This window comes from Apaloderma vittatum, unplaced genomic scaffold, assembly GCF_000703405.1.
Source record: "Apaloderma vittatum isolate BGI_N311 unplaced genomic scaffold, ASM70340v1 scaffold11716, whole genome shotgun sequence".
Lineage (NCBI taxonomy): Eukaryota > Metazoa > Chordata > Aves > Trogoniformes > Trogonidae > Apaloderma > Apaloderma vittatum.
The window spans coordinates 118,132-125,025 of NW_009723477.1; the positions used below are offsets into that span (position 1 = coordinate 118,132).

At 39.7% G+C, this 6,894-nt stretch overlaps 1 non-coding gene across 1 annotated transcript; it reads right to left on the reverse strand.

Moving 5' to 3' along the window:
• Positions 1–1,368: 1,368 nt before the first annotated feature.
• On the reverse strand, positions 1,369–1,452 carry TRNAA-GGC. The gene is given in 2 exon segments: positions 1,369–1,404; positions 1,415–1,452. It is a non-coding gene; the product is annotated as a tRNA-Ala (tRNA).
• Between the last annotated feature and the right edge of the window lie 5,442 nt (positions 1,453–6,894).

Genomic DNA, 6,894 nt, shown 5'->3' on the forward strand with positions numbered 1-6,894 from the left:
GTTTAAGTAACATGATAATGACCAACAGAATGGTTACGATGTCACTAAAATGAGCTATATATAACCAACCTAGTGTATTAGTGGGAACAGACAAGACAAGGAGATAGGAGAAAAAAAGAGGGAGGAAAAATGTTTTGAGTAAAATACAAATGTTTATTAGCTACCTGATCAGAGGCACTACTTGAAAGATAGCTGATCTGTTCCCTTGCAGTTCTGCTGCACCTTCACCTTCTGTTGCTGATGTATTAGAAGTTTAATTTTGGTAGCAGAAGTATTCCCCCACCCTCTTTTTTTCGTTTCCACTAGAGACCTACACTGTCTGATCTGTTTCACTGACATAGCACAATAGAGATGCTGCTAAGAGATATTAAAGTCAGGTATTATCAGCTCAGTAACGTAATATTATTTCCATCTCATCCTCAATAGATGTCCACATAGTGACATGCTGCCAAAGTGAAATGAGTGAATGAACCTGGAGAGGTTCATTGCACACAGAGCACAGGAAATGAAATAAATAAGGGAGAGAGAGATGTAATGTCAAGTAGGAACAGGGACATGGGATTTGAGAGGGTATCCTTTTCTGCTGGAGATTGACCTAGTAATGGCATGAGGCTGGATTTATACCTAGTGGGCAAAGGGCAGGAGTTGAAATTTTTCCTGTATGGTAGAACTGGTCCTGTTATATGAGTGAATTATTGACTCACAAAGTCAGAAACTACTTGTCCCTCTTTAGGAACTAGGATAAAACACTGAGGAAGGAGCGTCCAGCTCTGTCTGTCATATCAGTAAACTGAAGTACCCTACAGAAAACTAACAGCATCAACAGTCATCCTTTTGCTAATGACCAGCACTGTATACAACTGATTTTATGGGCCTCTAGGCAGCACCTCAAGACTGGCTTTGCATATGTACTTGATTATGCATTGTGATGAATTTAGGCTGAAGACTCTCACTTCAAAGTATTTCCAACCTTTCCTCTGTCTGCCCCTCTTTTCATCACTCTCAGTACAACACTCACAGCCCATCAGAGTAAGTTGTCCCTGGTTGCTGACCTCAGCCGGGATCAGTGCAAGCCAGTCTCATTTTCCTCTTGGATTTGCAGTCTAGTCTGTGCTCCTGCTGTCCTGAGTTGGCAAAACTCATCTATCTGCAGACTCTAGACTTGCCCCTTCGACTGAAACCTGGCAGGATTAACTCATTAAAGTTGCATCTAGTGGAATCCTCACCCAGAAAGGTGCCAGTTGGTGCTTCATCTGCTTCATGGAATCATGGAATGGCATAGGCTGGAAGGGACCTTGGAGATCATCTAGTCCAACCTCCCTGTTTTGGGCAGGGACGCCACCTCTCGACTAGACCTGGCAACACATGGGGACCGAGCGGGAATCGAACCCGCGACCTCGGTGTTGATCCTTGTTGCCAGCACCGCGCTCAAACCACTGAGCTAACCGGCCCCCTACTTCCTACAGGTCTTGAAGTTCATCAGCCAGGCAGAGAAACCAGCAGTTTAAGTCTTCACGAGCTGCTCCACAAGCTTCTGATAAGAAAGCCTTGCTCTTGTAACACATCCAAAAAAAGTAAGCAACAAATTGTTCAACACCACACAATCTTTTTGAATCCTGGGGTCTCTTGAGATAATTCAGAGTCATATTTTCATTTTGTCACAGATGTAGAACCAGTGAATATCTCAGACTGCTTCCCAGATCCCATGAGAAACTGGTCTCTTCTTCATTTTCGTTTGGTTATTGGGGATGAAGCAGAGACAAAAAGCTGCCTGTGCTGTGTAGTTTGAATGTGATGGTCCTGGGCTACAAACATCTGACCTCGCTATAGAAGCAGTTAGATACAGAATTTTCTTTTGTCTTATGATGACCTCTTATAGTCACTTTCAAATTATGTGTGCTTGGAAAATAAAGAGAAATTACTTTCAAACAGGAGTCTGCAGATTTTCTACAGCATTTCAGGATTGTTTCTTAGAGCTTGCTTTTGACTGCAAAGAAAGAGCTCTGCCCAGTGATAGATTTTTGAGGGTTCAGCAAGTTTTAAAGATAGTTGAGAATAATGCTAAGATCTCTCATATTTACTGGCCATGTGAGGAGGGGAAGATGAATCCACACACATGTGTGATTGAATGTGGGCCAGTGCCTTACTTTGTCTAGGTGATTCGTCTAGATGATAGGGAAGCCTATTACCTGTTCTTTTCTTCTTTTGGTGAAGAAGGATTTGAATCTGCACCTTCAGTCTTCTTAAATGAGTCCCCCAATGACAGAGCTTTTATGCGTGCACCCCTTGTCCCTACAAGTGTTTCATTATTTATAGAAGATGAAGCTCTTCCAACTGTAAGGACTGACAGGTTAAGGTACATATGATGTTAAAGCCTCAGGCAAAAGTTTCTGTTTTGTCTGCTATTGAGACTTGAACCCAGGGATCTTACATGAATACCTTAACTATCTGTCTATTGAAGGTCTCTCTGACTGCCATCAGTTTATTCTGGAATGAATAAAAGCAATCTAGACATCAGACACCAAATACAAAAAAACCTAGGGATTTTAAAAGCAAAACAATACCTGACTGATTTTAAACATTTGTGGTTTTTCTTCTCTGTGTTATTGAGGGGGGTGAAAGGAGGAGCTGTTTGGGGTTTTTTAATCAATCTTATTGACCATGGCAGAAAATTAAAACTATTGTTTAATTCTGTAGAAAAGACTTTAAAATACATGCACACATCTTCCCTCATAGAATATACACTGACTTTAATAATTTATATCTCTCCAATTGTTTTTTATTTGTGCTAAACTCTCCAAATTCTGAAAGGATTTTTTCTTAAATTAAATGTTTCACATTCGGTCAAATTTTATAGAAATTTTCTATAAGGTTAAAGGATAGATTTCAGGGGTTTAAACTGCTCCAGTCTATGGAGACTTGCCAATGGGAGCTCTTTTTCAGCTACTAGAGCTTGTCCTAGAATAAGAAGGACTAGAATAAGACTCTCAGACTTCGTTCACTTTTGTTGCCTGCTGCATTATTGATGTAGGGCTCAGAAATAGTAAGGAAGAAGTGGGGAGTTAAATAGGGATATATCAATTGGTCCTGGTCTCTTACAGTCTGTCTTTCTTGCTAGGACTTTTAGCATCAGTCACATACTTTCAAAGGGTTTCAGAGATCCTTTCAAGTATGCCCTACCACTGGATAATTTAAAATTAAAAAATAAAAATACTGCCACTATTCAGCACTTTTAGTAGACTTCTGGAGTCACAGTACTTCTAGGAAGTCATTGGATAAACTGTATTGTGGTTCATCTTGCAGACAAAGCAAATACATATTTTCATGCTGACAAAACCAGTTACAATCGGTGATCTGCTAGTGTCCAGAGAACACTCCTGTTCTCCAGGATGACAACTCTACTAGGGTTTGGGATCCTCAGAGAAGGCAGTGGTTGCAAGTACCTTGCCCTTGATCCCAGTAAGGTGAGCTGTTCAGATTACTGGCTTGGGAAAACTGAGGATCATTCGCAGGGCTGTGCTGAACAGAAAGAGGAGAGAGTCCCACATTTCACAGGACTTGAAGAGTTCAAATGCAATACGACTCTAAAAGAAAATATCAATGAAGAAAGAGATAACAATTTAAACCAAAATAAAGCTGGAAAACCAGAACCCCCTCAGAAAACACGTTTCCAAACAGACTTTGTTGACAAGGTGAATTGGACGTTGTTAGGCTGGAGGAGGGTGGTTTGAAGAAGAGTCTGCTGCCAGTTGTTGATCATCTGATGGAACATTGGCTGAGCTTCTGCCCTCATTGTGTTCATTAGTATTCACACCATTCACTGGCCACCCCCTTGTACCAAAGACATTTTCTGAGCTTGCTAATTTTCATGAAAGCAAGTGGGGTCACTTTCCACCTTTTTTCCTCATCTCAACAAGGCTTGTCCCCTAGAGAGCTGAGAAGAAAGGCGCTTTCTTGTTGTCATCTGTGCAATTATCAGCTTTGAACACGATGGCAATTTGTTGTTGTTGTTGATTTCCTTTGTTATGCAAATGCACGAGCTCATTCTCTGAGTGCTTTTTTCCCCCACACAGCATAAAAAGGAATATTACACATTTAATTTCATGTTATCGTTTGTTTCCCTCTGAGATTTCCTCCAGCCATTTTTTGGTCGTCTTCAGGCTAGTGGGAGCTAAGCAGTGGCATTTTGAATTCTGACTTTGTCACTTCTATTTACTTTTTATCATAAAGGGATATTGTCAATAGGTCTTATGTGGCTCCTATAAAACCCATTTAGGGATTTAAATCTCCACTAAAATACAGAACTTATGCTTTCTTTTATGATTTATGAGTCTAGAAGCCTAAATTCTGCTTTTAATAGTCTACCCATTTATATTCAAAGCAATCAGCTTACATGCTGCACGAGCCTTAAAGTTGTTAGTGCACAACTAAAGAGAATAAAAGCAGGAAGATGTAGACAAAGGCCTAAGCCAGGAAGTTCAGAATAGAATTCAAATGAGGACTTCTCCAGGGCTTTACAATATCATGTCTCTATGACTCTTATTATGGTCCACCTCCTGTATGCATCCTGTATTTCACCCTTTGGGAAGAAAAGGAGTATCTGAAATCTAGAAGAAGGAATCTTTTTTTTTTTTTTTTTAATCTTATAACCAAACTTCAACTGATTCACTCACAAATCTAAAGCACTCCTGAAGTCAAATGTTTCTCTGACTGAATTGTTCAAAACTCACCAGACTGTACAGCTGAGTTGGAAGCAGATCAACACCAGGCTCATTTATGATTTCTGGTTGGAGCATATACTTTTTAATTTCTTAATAAGAAAAAAAATAAACAACATTGATAAAACTGGTTTGTAATATTCCTTAGGACAAATGAGGCTACTGAGTACTTACATGTTTTCAGATTTCTTTGATTCATTACATTTCTTTCCTCTAAATTTTGAGAAAGAGTAAGTAGAACAGGACTAAACTCTTACCTTGTCTGGCCAATTACTGGTAATTTGTACCTATCAGTAATTGCAGATTTGTATCTCTTGAGTTACATATTTGGAAAGCTATTTGTTGGATGTCAGTTTAATTTGTCTTCCTTTTGATCTCACTGGAATAAATCTAAAAGTCTTCAGATAAATGAATGACTCCAGAGTCACAGTATCACAACAAAAACGAGAATGTGCATAAGACATGAATCAAATAGCTTGTAGCTCTAAAGAGTTAAAGTATTAGTCCAAATTTTTCCCAAAACCTGACAACTTTTGCTGTGATTCTATCATCATTGTATGCAAAGGCAATCTAACAGATTGTACATCAAAAACAGGACCCAGAAGTTACCTATTTATGACAGAATACTATTTGCTGATGAACTCTGTTGCAAATGATTTTATGCCTAGTGAGTTTTAAAAGAGTTCTCACAGATCATTACTGAGACTCTGAGAAATGAATATGAGAGAGGATGCATCAGAATGTGTCTAGTTTAAAAATACCCTCTCCTTTAAGTGTTAGTACTCTTTCCTGATGAGCGTTGTAGTGTGTAGATCAACCTTTAGCCTCACCATAGATTTAGTAACATGCTATGTTGGAGTTGAAATACGTTTCTTGGTGCAACTGTGGTATATTCAGCTGGCATGCATAATAGTCTGCTCTGTCTCCTGCTCTTAAATACATGGAGTAGAAGCATGTAGCAAGCTAGTCTCCCAAGTTCCTTTCAAACCCTGCATTTCGGGCTCTTATGAGAAACTACTCAAAAACTGCATATGGAACTGTCATGTGGGCAGTCAGATAGCCTTCTGCTATTTAGTGCTAATTGCAGCATCCCACTTGTGTTTTATACTTAGGAATGAGAAACAAAGTCTATGGGGAAACAAGTGTATTGTTTCAGTCATGCCCTTTGGTGTCTTTTTTTTAATGTTGCTGGGTTTTTTATCTGCTTGAGAAGACGTGATAACATTCAGAGGTTTACCTACATATTCCAGTACAGAACTTAATGCTATGTATATGGACCACCGTGGGCTTGGTGGTATTCTCATTCCTTAGGTGTAATAATAGTGCGTGAACCAGATGAAAATCTTGTACTTCTGGAGAGATAGATGCAAGGCACAGAGGGAGCACTCTTAACAGTCTAAATCCTTGAGGGAAGTTCCGAGAAAGATTGTTTACTAAAAAAAATATTAATGAGGAGCCCACCTAGAGTTTGGCTAACACAAGCTCAGAGCAGTTCTTGTTTTAAGTGGATTACAAAACTGCAGCTATGGACAGGCTCCCACCTGAAGGACAGAGGTCTTAGACCACTCAGTCTTTCACTAGCAGCAACACAGGGAAAGTCTGTCCCCTTTCTGGATTTAAAATGGAAATAGATTTCCTGACTACAGTCAAATTGGCTGAATTCTGTAATCTGCTGAATATCTTTCACTGAGATCATGTCAAGGTTGACTTTCACCCAAGAGCAAACCATGAATAGATCCTGACTGCTGTGTCAATTGTGACCCAAGTCAGGCCATTCCCCAGGCTTGCTATGGAAAGATGATTGGACTTACTATTCCTAGGACTCATGAAGGAGTACATGAGGACAGGTTTTTACCCATTCCTCGTTCCCAGTCATGTGGTGGTTATCGAAAATAGGTCATAACTGCTACCCTTTTTTAAGAAAGATTTTGCTAACAGCATAACTAGGACTTCCCTGGCAAATCCCTGCTTTGGATCCATACACTCACTCTTCCAATTATGAGTGCTATGATAAAATGTCTTCACAAAGGACGAGCTATTTCCATAGCATCAGTCAGTATCATTTAGACACCAGTGCCCTTGCTGACTAGGTTTATAAAAATGACAGCTACAGGTCATCCCAAACTCATGGATCAGAAGAAGCAGGTGTCTCTGAGAAGGGCCTTTTATATATATA